General features: G+C 47.9%; 1 protein-coding gene across 4 annotated transcripts in view; it reads left to right on the top strand.

Moving 5' to 3' along the window:
* NEDD4L (NEDD4 like E3 ubiquitin protein ligase) overlaps positions 1-17,267 on the top strand; it is a 134,127-nt gene that overhangs the window by 11,326 nt on the left and 105,534 nt on the right. The window contains exon 1 of one of the 4 annotated variants that reach the window (XM_042831109.1): positions 12,105-12,171. The exons of the other annotated variants lie outside the window; for them this stretch is intronic. The gene's annotated coding sequence lies outside the window, so the exon portion shown is untranslated. Of the gene's footprint in view, positions 1-12,104; positions 12,172-17,267 lie in introns of those variants that run through there. 4 annotated transcript variants of the gene reach the window in all.

Raw genomic sequence — 17,267 nt, 5'->3', positions numbered from 1 at the left:
ATTCTGATTCTTTTAATTGAGGGAAACAAAAGTTTCTGTAAAACAAAATAATTAACGACAATTACATATTTAAGATAAACAAGGAACCTGTAGTTATTACATGCCAGGTTATGAAGAAATGCTTGATGCTTATCTGGCCTTTACTGTTAAAGTTTGATGCCTGAAAAGGAGTTATTAACCTTTGGGTTTGGTGCCCAATCTCTGGTTGCATTCTGTTCTCTTTATATTTTAGACAAAGGCAGCAGTCGTTCTTTTTTGGAAGAGGTGTAAGCTCCTCACCACTGCTGGACTGGCCATTAGTGTCGCCTCAGCCTCCGCTCCTATGGAGCCTAGTGAATGCTTTATCGACTGCAGAGGTTGCTCCGTTAGAAAAATTGAGGCTTAGAGTTAAATGGAAGGACGTGAATATCGTTAAGTGGATACAGGGGATGAGCTGCAGTAGGTGGTCACTTGAGAGAAGTATTTTGCCTTGAGAGATTTTTTGTGCGGGCCTTGTATTACATAAATGCTTTAAATAGCTGAAAGCTGCATCAAAACAGGGCAAGGTGTGTATTTTATTTTCTTGTTTTTTCAATTTTCTGACTTCGTCTTTGGGCGATGGTACTTTACAGCTGATGGATGCTGAAATACTTGGAAAAGAACAGCAAGTACTCTAGTAGGTTTTGCATGCCAGTAGAACAGTTGGGTTGACCAACACTGTGAAGGAATATGCGTGGAATGGCATGGAGCTGCAGCAGGGGTGGTCAGGTGGAGGTTAGGAAATGGCACTGCCCCAGAGGGTGGTGGGCATGGAGTCACATCCCCAGTACAGTGGACATAGCCCCGAGCTGCTGGAGCTCCAGGAGAAGCCGGGACACTGCTGTTGGACACTGGGTTTGGTGGTGCTGTGTGGGCACAGGAGCTGGACTTGGCGATCCCGTTCAGCTTTGCGTATTTGATGGTTGCACTCTGTGATTCTTTGTGGCCTGCTGTATGGAGAAGGCGTGGGTGAAGGATCTTCCAGCAGCAGCAAGGAATGGAAAAGCTTGTCTCCTTCCCTTTAGTTTTCTGAGCTCAAATGGCAGTTGTGTCAGAAGACAAAAGGCCGATGCATGTTGCACCTCTACTTGGAGGTGGTGGCACTTCAACATCTCTCCAAACCGCTACAGTTCCTAGGGAAGTTAACAGCCATGAAGGGAGTTCAGGGGCATCAGAATCAGAAATAACTGCTGCTGAGAAGAGTAACAACATGCAAAAGCCAGACCCTTTTCATTTGAGCAGTGTTTTCAGGAAAAACTGCTCGTGAGAGTCCTTGCTTTATTTCATCTGATTGGCAATTTTAGTGTTGGTTGTTTTGGCCATGCTGCTGCTTGAGTGGAGTGTGAGCTAACTGGAAAATTACTGGGCTACAAAGCTGCCATGCTTTTTTCTTAGAGATAATTAAAATGGAAGAAGACAAGGTTGTTGCAAAAGGTTACAAGCTTAGTGATTAATGCTAATATCTCACTCTTATTTACTACCTTGCATCTTTGGCAGCCTGCCTGTTGGGCCTATTTACTGTGTTAGTCACTTTCTCATCCCGTTTTGTTTTTTTGCTTCCTGGGAGGGACTCGTGCCTTTCCTCTCTGGTTCTGTTTTCTCCAGCCTGTAGCTATGCCATTCCCTGCTTAAGTTCATCAGCTTGACCAGCTGTCATGTCTTTTCAGGTTGCAGCTGATCAGTCTGACCTGACCCCTTCCCATCCATAGGTGTAGTGACTACGAGGCAGCAAACCCAATCAGCTCCATGGATTGAGCTGGCATACAGTTAATCTCTTCTGTTGGGCACGTTTTCTGTCAGACATGCCTGATGATCGGCCTTTGTGGCTGCAGGAGAGGGAGATCAGATGCTGGGAGGTGTTGGGAATGCATGGTGGTGAAGGCAGGAACCCTTTGATGGTAAGTGCAGTTTGCTTAACCCAACATATTTCAGCCTAGTCACTCAGAATCCACTGCATCTGAGTCAGTGTTTTTGTTTGTTATTAATATAGAAGCTTTCTTTTTGCTTGTAATTTGTTGATATCTGTGTAGGTTACCTTACGGGACTGAAAGTCAGTGTGATCTCCTGGGGAAAGTATACTGTGCTGAAGTTCCTTTCACTTGACAAGTGTTTTCATTTATCCTTCTATATTGTGTTAACAAATTCATCTAACGGAGTCGTTCATGAGTGGCCCATGCAAGGTAAAGTGCTCCATCTTGTTCTCACTCTTTAAAGTCCTTTGAAATGTTATTGCTAGCGGGTCAAGAGAATGGATCCTTCCCTTCTGCTCAGCCCTGGTGACAACATTTGGAGTGCTGTGCCCAGTTCTTCTGGGCCCTTCAGTACCAGGGAGACCATAAAAAATAGGGTGAAAGCTGTTCTCTTGCTTTGTAACTTGGTGAAGAAATCTTGAATTGCCATGCCCTCTGCTCCTGTCTTTTTCTGACTCTTTCAAGAACATGCATCTGTGCTTCTCTGGGACAAGGTCCTGCTCTGATATGATGAATGACTGACCTTATTACACATCTCCTGCAATACATGGATTCTGAATGTGCCCTTTGTTCCATGCATTGAGCTACGTTCTGCATCCAGAATGCCTGGCAGAACACAAAGTCCGTCCTTTGTTTTGGATAATGAGTGTTGAATATTTTAATGAGTGTTTCTCAGTCTAGTCAGCATCAAGTACCGTTTTAGGAACAAGTGGCTGAGCTAATCTCTGAGCTCTGTCCTGTAACAATCCTGTTATTTATGTCAGTAAGCTGAGTGTATCCCATTAAAGGCTATTAACAGCCTTTCTGTGGTGCAGATATGGCCACCAGTGGTTCTGGGTGCCGTGGGAGCGAGGACACGGCTCACCGGTTTGCATGCAGGAGGTGAGACACGGATCTGGATGCAGCTCATCTACTCTATGCAGCATATAGACTAATGAATGCTGACGCAGCTCTGCAGTTGGATAGATGAATATTAAAAACAAACAAGCAAACACTGTTCCCCAAGTAAGCCAGTTCACTGTTTCACAAGTATGCTGCTGCCAGGCAGAAATAATGTGTGTGTTATAAAGGCCAATTCCTTTGCTGTCCATAGAATTACCATCATTTTTGAGCACTGATCTTACATCCTTTATGTAATAAGGTGATAACTACTTTTGTTTGTCCTGAAATGCGGTTTGAATTCACATGGGAAATAACCTCTCTACTGAATTACTTCAACTTATTCTCTTGCACTGAATCACACACAGAATCACAGAATGGCCAGGCTTGGAAGGGACCTCAGGGATCACAAATCTCCAACCCCCTGCCACACGCAGGGCCACCAACCTCCACATTTCATAGCAGCCCAGGCTGCCCAGGGCCCCATCCAACCTGGCCTTGAACACCTCCAGGGATGGACGGGGCATCACAGCCTCTCTGGGCAGCTGTTCCAGCAACTCACCACTCTCATAGCAAAGAACTTCCCCTGACATCCAACCTCAATCTTCCCTCCCTCAACTTCAAACCATTTCCCCTTGTCCAGTGGTTATCTACCCTTTCCAAGAGTTGACTCCCCTCCTGTTTGCAGGCTCCCTTTAGGTACTGAAAGCTGCCATGAGGTCACCCCGCAGCCTTCTTTTCTCCATGCTGAAGAAGCCCAGCTCCCTCAGCCTGTCCTCGTAGGGGAGGTGCTCCAGTGCCCTGATCATCTCTGTGGCTCCTCTGGACCCTCTCCATCAGCTCCCTGTCTTTCTTGTACTGGGGGCTCCAGACCTGGACACAGCGCTGCAGATGGGGCCTCACAGGAGCAGAGCAGAGGGGGACAATCACCTCCCTGTCCCTGCTGGCCATGTGCACTGATTATGTTTGTGTTAATGCAATTTTAGCAAAGCAGGTCCCGTGCATTATCTGAATTTTATCCATATCTCCAGCTGTTCCTGGGGTTGTTCCTGGCACAGGATGCCTAGAGAGGTGGTGGTGCTTCATCCTTCCCAATATCCAAGGTCAGGCTGAAGGAGCTCTGGGCACCTGGTGGAGCTGTGGGTTTCTCTAAGCACTGCAGGGAGTGGCACCAGGTGGTCTTTAAAAGGCCTCAATGTCTTTCTTGCAGCAAGGGCCCTACATGGCACACAGCACTGAAGTGCAGCCCCAACTTGAGCCAAGTGCAGGGGATGGTCACCTCCTGCTCCTGCGAGCTGCACTGCTGCTGACACAACCAGGATTCCTATGGCCTTCTCGGCCACCTGGCCACATTGCCGGCTCACGTTCAGCTGAGCACCAACCAACACCCCCAGGTCCTCCTGTTGGCTTTCCAGCTGTTCTACCCCAAGCCTATAGCGATGTGTGAGGCTGTTGTGCCCAGAGGGCAGCACCCAGCGCTTCATCTTTTTAAAGCCCATACAGTGTGGATTTTGTACATCTTCAGAATACGTTTTTGGGGGGAATGAGAAATTCTGAGTAGAGTGGCACACAATCTGACTGCAAACTGCATATCTTTGCATTCTTACAGGTTGTGGATCCACGTTACGGTGTTCAGAGAGGTGATTTTTTAGTTATGACCAAGCACGCAGCTCCACCTGTTTGCAAGATACAGGTCTAGCAGCAGGGGAGCTGAAGCAGCACGCAGTTCAGAGCTGGCGTCAGACCCTTCCTGTGGTCCCGGCCTGCTGCGGTGAGTGCTCTTTGGAGACACCCTGTGTTTCTATCCCTGTAGGCTCTGGTGCCAAGAAGTGCATTTTTATAATGGCCTGAGAAGAAAGATGGTGGCTGAAGCCTTGGGAGGAGCACTGGGCGACAGGGGAGATGATGAAGCAGAGCTGTGAGGGGCCAGCTTTGCTCCCTGCCCCCCGCAGCCGGTTGCTGGGAGAGGGCTGCATCTCACGGGCAGTGACTTTGGCCTGTGCACCTCTGAGCCACGGTGCTGAGACCACCTTGGAAGCAGCAAAGCAAAACCAGGATACCAGAGCACTATGCAGTTATGGTGGGAGTGCATCCCTCTGAGCTGATGGAGGTGAACATCAGCTCAGCTTAAGGGCTGGTTTCTCTTCTTCTAATCGGCACAGAGACCGCCACTGCAGTAATTCATCCCCACACCTCAAAGCCCTCAGGGAGCAGCACATGCAGCCACACGTGCCTTAAGAACACACGGCAGTACTGCTGCAGGATACAGCCTGGTGCCTGAAACGGGGTTCACAACAGTGGCTCAGCAGTGGAGAGGCCAAGGGCCGGGCTGCTGGGCTGGCTGGCAGCAGCAACGTGGATGTGTTGGAAGGAGTTCCTTCAACGGGGAAGACTGGAAACTCTCACAGTGACGTTAATTATTAACTTCATCTGAGAGCTGAAGGATCTAATTTCGTTTCTTGTTGGGTAATAGGGTGATTCATGCAGGGAAACAAACTGTGCTGGAAAATGGAATCTTTCTCTGAGAATCAGAATTCCTGCTTTCTGCTTAAAGCGAAGCCTGCTTCATTTGAGCTGTGACAGCTCTCTGAAAAGCAGCAGCTGATGGTGAGGTGACAGGAGCAGCTAGGTCCAGCCTGGGTGACCCAGGTCAAGCTCTCCCCCCTCAGTGCACACAGCCCTGTCCCACTGTCAGGCTGCTCCAAAAGTGATGCCTCATGTTATTCTGTGGATGCAGATCAGTGTGAGCACACAGTGTTCATCACTGGTGAAAATGTGCAGCTATTGGTGGTGACTGTGCAGAAGAGCAGTGTGCTGCAGCTGAGACTTTGCTTTATCAAATAGTGTTGCGGCGCTCTTGTAGCTATTGTAGTTTCTGTGAAAACAAATAGGAGGCATTACTTTTTGCACAACCTAGGGATGCTTTAAGTAGGCTGCTCCTGCTCTGCAAATGAGATGCAAATGAAGGTGGTTGCATCAGACAGTGCTTCCCTGGTGTTGTTTAGCTTTTGAAGAGAAGTTTTGGTGTTTGTTTAAAAAGACAAAAACGGACAGCAAAGAGGTGTGAACCATTGGGGTCCACCCCAATGCAATACTTTGCAATGTGGGTTTTTCAGTGTTCTTCCCCTTATCCCCCCCCCCCCAAAATTCTTGCCTTTTTAAGATCTTTTAGGTGGAATGCTTTCTTAAGGAACAGTATTTGGAAACATTCCAGTGGATGCAGCCCATAATGAACAAAAAAACACTTGTGTGTTTTTGTCTTTGTGCTGAGATTGGATGAGCAGGACTTTAAAGCCTGGTTCATTACATAAAATCCACTGCATTTGGGGCAAGCCATGGTCAACATGAAGTGCAGAACTTTTTTTTTTTTTTTCCCCATCAGTGTGCTTTTAAAAACCCCAGCAAACTCTTGTTATTTCTAGTGTTCAGGTATTGATGCAGAGACTGAGTGAGAGCTGGGTAATGTAGCTCTCAAGTGAAGGGCAAGAGAACTGTTTAACGTTTAAACAGTGTGGATTCAGGCTGTGCTTGTTGAGAGGCACGCAAGATTGCTTATTTGCTGACCTTCACATTCAGGAGAAGTTGTCTTCTCTGTTCTTTGAAGGTCCCAAATGCACATGATCATTACTTTTGCCACAAGGCTGACTTATTCAAGGAGCAGAAGGTGTATGCAGCTTCCAGAGGAGCACGACTTTCAGGTCTTCAGAGCTTTTGGAAAATCTTAAAAATAAAATGAGATGCATTGTGGAATCGTGTTGCAGTGCTGTTGATTCAATAGAAAGGAAGGTGGGAATGAGTAAAATCAAAGATTTTTTTTTATGTGCTCGGGGGCTGCAGTCATAGGGCACCAAAGGAATGGGTGAAGCTTCTTAAGAAGCATGAACCCAGCTCCCAGAGAAGTTCTAGAACCTCAGCCTTATTTCATCCCTTTTACTGTCACAGTTGATGGGACTTGCTGTGAACAAAGCTTCAAACAAAGTCTTTTTGTAGTAAATGAATGCACTGAGCTCTGAAATTGTAGAATGAAGTTTAGTGCCAGCAAAGTTCACTCATCTTTCCAAAATGGCTTTTGGGTAGCTCTGAGGATTTGGGAGTACTGTGCGTTGCTTTATAACATCCCCGCTTGTCCTTGCACAAACTGTGATGAATCAGGTTACATCGCATTACCTACAGCTGAATTTACCACATTGTTAGTTGAGCACTAATTGCCTGTGGCATTGTTCTCTCTGTGCTTAGCATCGCCGCGGTGGGATGCGTGTGCATGAATTGCAGCAAATGTCACAACCCAGTGTTAGTACTTTATAATAGAAGGGCAGAATTATTAACATCGCAGTCGCATTTGATTTTTGGTTTGAGCAGAAGAGGAGAAAGTCAAATTTATTTATTTTTTTTTTAAGCTTGGATCTCTCTGTCTTTACATCTTTTTTTTTTCTGTTTGCTTGCAAGAGCTTTTCCCCTCCTTGGTTTTAATGTCTGCATTGCTGGAGCCACGATAAGATGTCTAGGCTGATAAAGCAGCATTGGGTCCTCAGAGCCACGGATCCCCACAGTGATTAATGCCTTCTCACAGCTCTCTTGGAAATGTGCTTGATAAAGTATTTTCTGAGATGGAAGCGCTGCGGTAAAAAGCTCTCCTTTCAGGGGCAGCTGAGGTTTTGACAGCCTCACGGGTATTTTATTGCTGCTTGGAGTGGCCTTTATTGTCTTTCTTTCTCGGCACAGCCTGTGCAGGCACTGCCTGGTGCAGCACTCCACGTGACACAGCCATCGTGCTGCAGCTTCACTTTGTGGGCACATACAGTTAAACGCATCACCAATGTTATCTGCCTTAGAAATGAGCCTCCAATTACAGTTTATCAGTGGAATTACGTTTTTATTGAATGCTCATCCCTTCATTAAACAATGCAGCAGTGATAAAGCTGCCCATTTATGGTCCATATACCTATGGTCCAGATGCTCAAATTTTTATAAAACTTGCTTTAAATAAATGACTTTCAGAATATTTGCATAGTACAGAAGCAGGTGCCACCAAAAGTTAAATTTAAGCTTTCAGGATGTGAAACAAGCATGCTGTAAGCTGGGTACAGATGTGGCTCCTGCCTGGTGCTTCGTGTGGGCCCATCTCACTGCTATTGCCTATAAGGAATTTCTTTTTTCTAAGAGATCTTGCACGCGGTCTGAGGAATAAATGTTAAAGCAGACATATGCAACTCACCATTAGTTATGGGTTTTTTTACGTGTAATTCCTTTCTCCTTGATTGCTGCTGTTCTGCCAAGTGCAAGTCTGCTGGGCCTTCACCCATCTGGCTCACCATAAAGACTCTGAGGTTGGAACAGCCGTCAGGTGAATCCTATGGTTTCCATTTTGCATTACAGTTGCACATGGGAAAGAGCAGTGCAGTGATGAGCGAGACAAAGCAGTGCAGTGTTGCATTCCAGTAATTGCAGTAAGTGAGAGTGTTCTGCCAGAGCTGCTGTGCTTTTGGAGGTGTTCCTCTAACATCCTTAAGAATGCAGCAGGGAATGCTTCCTGCAGGTGCTGGTAGGCTTCTTGAAGGTCCTTAACTTCATGTTGCATGGGAGTGTGCTGCTCTCCTCACAGCCTGCCCTCGTGTTTGCCTGTGTGATGTTGGATCTGTACAGACTTTGTGAGACAGAATTGAAAAATCATAGAATCCTAGAATGGCCTGGGTTGAAAAGGACCACAATGCTCATCTAGTTTTGACCCCCGTGCTGTGTGCAGGTCACCAACCCCCAGACCAGGCTGCCCAGAGCCACATCCAGCCTGGCCTTGAATGCCTGCAGGGATGGGGCATCCACAATCTCCTTGGGCAACCTGTGCCAGTGCCTCACCATCCTCTGGCTGAAAAACTTCCTCCTAATATCCAACCTAAGCTTCCCCTTCTCAGTTTAAAACCATTCCCCATTGTCCTGTCACTGTCCACTTTTGTAAACAGTCATTCTCCATCCTGTTTATATGTTCCTTTCAAGTACTGGAAGGCCACAATGAGGTCTCCATAGAGCTTTCTCTTCTCCAAGATAGGAGAAAATGAGTGCAGAGAAGCAGCTCTGAAGCCATCTCGGTGCTGCTGCATGTTGGTTACCTGTCAGTGACTGTGAGTCCTGCTGTGTAGCAATCGTACTGATATCATCGTGCTGTGAATATTTGAGCTTCACAGCAGAACCCAGAGGAATTCCAGCTGGGAGGTGCTGCAGGGCACGGTGCTGTTGGAACAGCCTGGTGTCAGGAACTGGCCCTCCTCAGCACCCTTCTGCTGTGAGCACATGCAGGTTGCTCTTTGTCCCTCGTGCTAGCATAGGTCTCCTTGAAGTCATATGCATGTTATTGCCTACAAATAAAATCTGATTTAATGTTTTGCTGCCTGCATGGTACTTCGCATAGTTACTTCAGACCTGCTCTGCCCTCTGGCTTGATTCCTAATCACAGTTGTTTTAAGTGCCTTTCACAATTCTTAACTTGAAAATAGGTTCAATTTTGAGCTAATCCGGGGTTTCACCATACCAAAAAGCACCAACGAAAGAAGCTGTAAAAAAAAATCCAACATGAGATTGAGTTAGTGAGAAGTAAAAAACTACTCCTGCTGTAGAAGATGCTGTGAAAGCTCTCATGCTTCAACATATGACATCTTGCTGCAAGTGCTTAATTGGGAATTGGAGCCATTCTTTATTACTGGGTGAAATTATTGGACATGTGCTGACAGTTTGGGCTTTTGTATTTCTCTCTGAATGATAAGTTCTGAAGTACTGCTCTCTTCTGTGTGCTCGAAGGTAATAGATCTGTCCAGACATCGACCAAAGGATAATGAATATCTGAAGGTAACACCGCTGGCCTCCTTTCACTCTCTGTGATTGGCACAGCTTTTATGAGTGTCAGGCAGCATAATGTGATCATCCCACTTGTAATAGCACTGCTGTTTTGTTTTATGGTAGTTTGTGCTTGTTTTTGCATACCAGTAAGTTAGGTATTTGTTAAATAAAAGCTTCAAATTTTTAAAATCAGCTGAATTTCTATATCTTCCAAGAGAAAATACTACAAAAAATGGTGCTTTCTGTGCCGGGCTTTGCTATTACAAGTTTTTGGAAGGTCCCTCTTGGTGTAGTTGGGACGATCAGAGCCAGTGCTTGGTGGGGAGGAGTGGATGGTGGAACTGCAGGTCTGTGCCCAGCTGGGGGCAGGGGATCTGGTTGCCTATGTGGCAATTAAAAAGCACAGGGTGACAGTGGATGGAGATTTATTTACTTTGCTGGCCCTACTCGGTCTAAGAGACATCAGTACAGCATGTATGGCTCTGCTGGAGCCTGGTGAGTTACTGTGTGCAGAAAGCAGTGCTGCTGCTGGTATCGTTCCTCGGTGAGTGGCGTAAATAGGTCTGAGTGTAGGGTAAGAGAGCAGGGCAGGTGCTGCAGCACAGCTCAGCCATTGTAGCACAGCTCCGGCGTTCCTGACAGCAGTTCTGCATCCATTTGGGCGTTGCTGCAGACCTCAGGTGACCTGGTTCAGCACGCTGGCTGAAATTGCTCAAGCATACTGGCTGTGAGGAGTAAAAATATCTACTGCTTTTTGTAAAAATAGAACACGGTTCACCTGGAGCTCGCCTTCCTTTTTTTTCTTTTCTTTCTGATGTGCTAAAAATACCCTGTAAACAGGTTTTGGTGAGCTCAGTACTCTGTTCCGAGCCCTTCTCTGCAGGGTTGGGCTAGGAGGTGGGGGTCTGAGCCCCCCTCTGTGGCACTGGGCTGGGAGGTCTGGCCAGGAAAAACATGAACACCTTGCCTCCAAGTGCTGAGGCCTGAGAGTAGGCAGTGCTATTGCAAAACATCAGATAGGTTGTGTTGTGTAAGCTGCGGGTTCCCACGCTCCGTTGTTCCTGCAGTACTCACTGCTGTTTGCTTCATCCCTGCTGCTTCTGGGACACATCCATGCCGTGTTGAGCAAAACCTGGCCCGGTGTCATTGTAGTGGCACAGGGCAACCAGAGCCCTTTAAGTGTAGCTCGAGAGGGTTGTAGTTACCCTGTGATGCTGTGCAGCCGTTCCCTGACCCTAAATGCCCCTTGGCTCCCAGCTGTTCTTCTTTCCTCCTCGTGCTTCCAGTGCTCATCTCTGCAGTTCTGAGATCAGTATTAGACAAAATGTGTCGATCCACTTTGAAATAAGTTGCTCCGTGCCATGCATGTGAAGAATTCTGCAGGGAAAGTAGGCAGCGTTTGGCTTCATCCTGAGCTCAGAGCAGGAGGAGCTGCTCCATGCTGAGCTGCTGAACAAAGCTTTGGCTTGTGCTGGAACCAGCAAACAACAACCCAGACCTGCTGCCCTGAGCTGACCAGAGTGGAGGTGCAGCCATGCCCTGCACCTGTGCTCACTGCGGCAGTGGGATCTGAGCAGGGGCTGCTGGCCGAGCTGCCCACACAGACCCCTGCATCGGTGAGACCACACAGGAATCACAGCGAGGTGCACGATGTGCTGTTGGCACTGTCCCCAGCAAATCGCTTCAAGGTGTCCCTGCAGGACCTGGACTGTGGTAAGAGACACAGAATTGGAAGACCTTCCAAGGCCGTGTGGTCCAGCTCCACAGCTTTGGATCCTTGTTGTTCTGCATGCCTCCGTCATAGACACAGCTGCATCCCATGCTCTTCTTGCCCAGCTCTGGTGTGGGCTGCTGCCATCCACCCACAGAGGAGAGCAGAAATCAACGTGGCTCTTCTGTGGGCTGATCTGCCTGCCTTGCGCTGACAGACTTAGGGGTGCTCTAACGTCATCAGTCTCGCTCTTTATGGAAAATACTTGAGTTGTTTAAGCAGGTGAGCCATATTCTGTTTTGCTTTGAAACTGCAGAGTGCCACTGACTCTGTGCTGTAGCACAGAATTAAGGAACACTCTGCTTGGGTGCTGCTGCAGTTCCTCTGTGCCCAGCACACCTTGCTCCAGGTGGGTTTTCTCACTCGGGGTGACAGCAGGCTGGGAGTTCAGCCCTGCAGTGTCAGTGAGCTCTCTGGTGCTGGCTGAATTCCTTCTCCTCAGTGGAAATTTACCTCGCTGCCTCCTATCTCTGCTTGAAATCAAAATTGCCTCTTCTATAGAGGGGAAGAAAACAACCAGCATTTCACGTTACATATTCCCCAGGTGAAACACTAGATTGCTGTCCTTTCACCTCGTTGCCTCGGTGATGGAAATTTATGGCCTCCACCAGTGCAGCTTCCGTGTCCTGATCGGTGCTGCGGGGCCGTGGTGCAGCACTGAGCTGCAGGCTGGGCCTGCGGTCACCGGCACCGCCAGCACCTCCGGTAAGTGCGAGTGGGTGTGCAGGGCTGGGTAGGCACCTGCCCCGCTCCAGGGCCTCAGGTATGGGCAGTGGGGTTGCCCAGGGCTGGGTCAGCAGAGTGAGCAGCAGTGGCATCCCGGAGAGCTGGATGTGTTGCTGCTGAGGGCGCTGGTTGGGGTTTGGTCACTGTTTCGTAGGTGGGTTGGTCAGCGTTTCACTGGTGGTTTGGAAGAGCGTACCAAATGCTCCATCCATCCAGTGTGCCACTGTTCCTTTCCACTCCGTAGGGCATTGCTCCAGTCCTGGTTTGCATTGATCCAGACCTGCAGTGCATTCCAAACTTGCCTGTTCATTTTTTGTACCTGTACCAATAATGTCAGCACCGCTCTTTTAATGCAAGTTATAAACGTGTCATGGGATTTTCTGTCCCATGGGAAGCTGACTTCTAGTTTTTCATCTTCTGTCAGGCTGGATCTTCTGTCTGTCTGTGTTCAAGAATCTGTCTTTTGGGTGGCCCTGGGTGACATGGCCATCGTGCCATGCTGTGTGTGCACCAGGTCATCCCTCCTTGCTGAATGGGACAGAGCTGCACCTGGAGGATATGGGGCATGGTGTGGTTCCCTTGGTGCCAGCATCCTGAGGATTGGAAGGCTGCTTGGTTATTTATGTGCATGCTTTCGTAGGTCTTACAAATGGCTTTGCTTTTCAGAGTGCCTGAAGAGAAGAAATGTGTTCATTTAAATGCAGATTTTAAAAATGTGAATCATAAGTATAAATACACGTACATAAGCATACGTATGCTTATACGAAGTCTCACAGGTCTGTAACACACCTGCATGCTATATTCCCTCACCCTGTTCCCCAGGTGCTTGGGGCCTGCTTGCTGTTGGTGCTGCTTTGCTGCACACTTGGCTCTGGTCTCCCTTGCGCTGAGCCCAATATTGGTTCCCCCCACCCAGCTGCCATCTCCAGAACAGCAGCCTGAGCTGCAGGTGGCAGAATGTTGCCCCTGTAAACCTTTCCCACAGCATACGAGGAAAGTATGTAACCTCTGACATCTTCAGGGAGGCAGGAACGAGTAAACTGCGTGTTAATCATTGGGCAAAGCAGAAGTGAATGGGTCTAGCAGGGGAACTCAACATAATGCCTGACCAAGTGCCTTATGGCATCCATCCCCACTGCAGCAGCTGCGAGGCTGAGGTGGGGGCTGTGAGCAGGGAGTGTGGATATGGCTCTGACAGTGAGGCATGGAGAGCAGGAGCACATCCTGCAGTGCTGCCAGCAGTGGTCCCACAGTGTGTCGGGGAAAGATGTGCTGTGCGGTGAGCCCAGTGCTTCCCGCCCAGCTGCAGATTGCTTGGGGTGTGTTCCACCAAAGCAGGGAGGGCCCTTTGTACAGCCACCCAGCAGGAGTGCTGCATGCGGTGTAAAGATGGGCATGGGAGGTTGGACGGTGCTGGTAATCACTGCCAGCATCATAGCACTGAAATATCCAAGGGCACTCTGTATGTTCCTGAGGGCAAAATGAGAGGTTAAAGCTCCCACTCATGGCTTAGGGAGCCAGGCACTGCAGGGTTCAGGTGTTCCTGTGTGCAACTGTGTAAGTGTGGCCACGGCTGCTCTCAGGGCTGTGCTGTCAGAGGGGAGTGAAGGGCCCCCGGAGCACCAGACTTCTTTGGGTAACTGGGGAGGCTCTGTGAGTGGTGTGGACTGGCTGCTTCTTCCACAGTGCTTTTGTGGAACAAAAAAAAAGCCTGGTTCCGTGCCCCTTCCCTGCTGATCCAGGGATGCTGGAGCCACCAAAAATGGGAGCTAGGGGACACCACTGTGGGATGATGAATGGCTCACACAGTTTTTTCAGTTAACGTGTTTTGCTGCCAAATAAATAGTACTAGTACTCTACTACTGGATTGATATCGGTGATGTTCAGACAGGAGGAGGTCTTTCTGCTCCATGGCATACCACTGCATGTGGGACTCAAAGCTGCTTATCTGAAGAGGACTCTTGCAATTACAGTATTCTCTTGTGGCATAGCATCTCTTTCACTTTAGGATAAGCACTGGCCAATTAAACAAGCTTTTATAGGTTCAGCAGAAAAAATGGTTTGCCTTTGGTCTAGCTTCCGGAGTTTTGAGTGTTCGGGGGCAAGTTTTGATGATTTTATGTAGAAAATCATGTCATTTTCTTTAGTTTTTTGAACTCAACGCTTTCTGGTATAGATGCTTTCAGAGTAATATGTAATGTTGTGTAACAAACTGCTGACCTTCCCCACATCATCCCCGAGTTCCTGCGCTTTTCATGCCTTCTCCATCTGTCTGCTTACGCTGAAGGCTGCCGATGCTCTTCGTACAGAAGTTCTTCTGAAGGCTGATTGTTCTCAGCAGACCGAGGCTTATGAGCAGGATCAATATGTTTTATTACACCATTTCATTGGGATATATTTTGTTACACTGATTGCGGTTGTAATTGGAAAAAGCAGACAAGCTTTTGGACATAGATCCCTCTTTTCAGGTCAGCTCTGTTTACCCACTCTGAATGGTCTTGTTCATTTACTCAATTTGAAACCAGGTCCTGAACTGTGTGTTCCACCACATATCCACCATCCTCACTGCACCCATGCTTTCACGCGTGTGATCCAAGAAGAGCTCCCCAAAGGTATTTCTTCTCCTTATCCTTCCAGATGTGTTCCCTTGTCCCTTTCTGTGCTGGGTTCTTCAGGTTGGAAGGCGACGACCTCAAGTTGCATCAGGGAAGGTTCAGTTTGGATATTAGGAATAACTTCTTCTCCCAAAGAGCAGTGATGCAGTGGCACGGCTGCCCAGGGAGGTGGAGGAGTCCCTGACCCTGGAGGTATTGCAGAACCATGGAGATGTGGCACTTGGGGACGTGGTTGCTGGGCATGGTGGGGGTGTTCTAGGGTTGGACTTTGGGATCGTAGAGGTCTCCTCAAACCTTGATGATTCTATAGTTCTGTGTAGGGATATAGTGCGTGGGCATGGTGGGATGGGTTGGAGTTGGGTTTGGGGATCTTGGAGTCTTTTCCAGCCTTAATTAATGATCTGTGATTCTCCCTGCACACCAGACACAGACCAGCCCTTGCAGGGCACATCAGGCTGGGTACCCGTGTGCCTTTACATGAGCACTTTGAGCCGTTTAAGTATTATTTAATCTGCAGACCAAATTCAGATGACATATAACTCAGCTGAGACATTTTCTGTGCTCCTACGTGTGACAACTTCCCTGGATATCTAGATGTTTGGATTAAAGTTAAAAGGCAGGTCAGCATTTTCTGAGTTTGCTGAATATTGTCGGGTGATGTAGGTGATCAGAGGCACGGCTTATGGGCTGTGCTGGTTCCACACACTGACCTCACTGCAGAAATGCCTGGGTGGGAATGGAGTGAACTGCAGGGAGAGCTGTGTGTCTCGACACCTCCTGCTGAAATCACTGTGTCTGTAAACAATGCTCACTCAGCAGCAGTGAGCCCCGGGTGCTCCTTAGCTGAAGATTAGCCCCGACTCCATGCTGAGAAGGAAGCAGTGTCTTTGGGGTTTGCATCTTCTGTCTCAGAGATTTCTGGTGTTCAGTGATGATGTCCTGCAGTCCCCTGGGTGTTCAGGAAAGCAAACCAAAAGAGAAGATCTATTTTTCTTGTACAGCCTTTCAAAGGAGGGTGAGCAGAAACCTGTGTCAGGTGTAATCTGTTCCAGGTCTCCCACTGTGTCTAATCAAGCAATTCTGTATCTAATTGTTATGGGCAGGCACTATTGCTGTGAATGTTTAACTCCTTCCTCTATCAAGGCACAGCACACTGGGGATAAGGGAAGAAAAAGGGGCACAAGAAGAAAATGTTCTCTGCCTTTCACGTGCCTCGCTCATTGCACACAGTGGGGGTGATGAAGGTACCTTGCTGAGTGAGGGAAGGACTTTGAGTGTAGGTAGATGAGGCTTTGTTACTAATCGAGATGTTTTTAATGTAATTAAAGTGCTGCATTTATTTTATGCTTCTGGAAATTTGAATGCTTACTTGCCAAAACATTTTTCCTGCTTAGTAAAATGCAGGGTTGCAGATTGAGAGCGCATATGCAGAGAGGGAACGGGGTTTCTTTCAAAGGATGAAGTGTGACTTAAAGTACAGTTTTGAGAATATGTTTGGATTGCCTGAAGGAGCTTCTGCTGTGTCTTGTGGACCTGCAGCAGAGATCCTGCAGCGTTCGGCCTTCCTCCTGATGCAGGCGTTCTCTTTCCATACAGGTGATGCACTGAGCTGGCGTCAGTGCAGAAATGAGGTGTGCTACAGTAAAGCAGCACATGACATGGAGGAAGTGTGAGGAGCATTTGTGGTGTAGCTGCTGTTAGAAACCCTTCTGTTGATCCCTCTTCATTTACTATCACAGCTTTTTATCCTTTGTTTCTCCACGAGGTCAGAACTGTGTGGTTCTGATGGCTTTTCCAACCTTCCTCCTCTTACCAAAGGAATGCCCTCGATCCCAGTTTGGAAGTCCATTGCCTTTCGTCTATTAAAAGTAAAGGTCGGATGTATCCTGTAATCCAAATATGATTACTGACATTAACAGACTGAAGGAAAAAAGAGTTAAAACATTAAAAAATACAATCAATTCAATATGCACTGCTGTGACTCCACTGACACACTGCCTTGTTTTCCTGGCTGGTGGAATGCTGGGTGCTTTGGGATATCGCATCAGGGCCTGCAGGCTCACAGCTGCTGTTGGCTCTCCAAGGCAAACAGGGCAGGTATAGCATGACCAGGAGGTACCTGTGGGGGAGCATTATTGTTTCCCAAATGGCCTTCAAGGAATGGAGTCTCAAATTACTGTAATTGAATCCCACGTCTCTCAGTTCTGGAGCGCTTATCAGGAGAAAAAAGCAAAACTGATAGGGGTGACTGCAGAACCTGTTTCTATAGAACCCCTCCCAGGTTGAATTTCAGTGGCCTCCAGGTAACAAAAATAAACAGGTCGAACTGAGAGAAGGCAAATAGTGTTGATGCCTGTGCTCCTCAGGAGCATCACGAGGGCACAAACCAAAGCCATGCCCACTGGGACATCGTCTGTCCTAGAAATACGTCCTGGTGGCAGTGCAGTGGGCAAAGTGCGT

The sequence above is a fragment of the Centrocercus urophasianus genome, unplaced genomic scaffold, assembly GCF_019232065.1.
Source record: "Centrocercus urophasianus isolate 14NV4802_14NV808 unplaced genomic scaffold, USGS_Curo_1.0 seq_35, whole genome shotgun sequence".
NCBI classification, from domain to species: Eukaryota; Metazoa; Chordata; class Aves; order Galliformes; family Phasianidae; genus Centrocercus; species Centrocercus urophasianus.
Note: the sequence above shows the minus strand (reverse complement) of the source record. Positions and strands in the feature narration are given on the sequence as shown.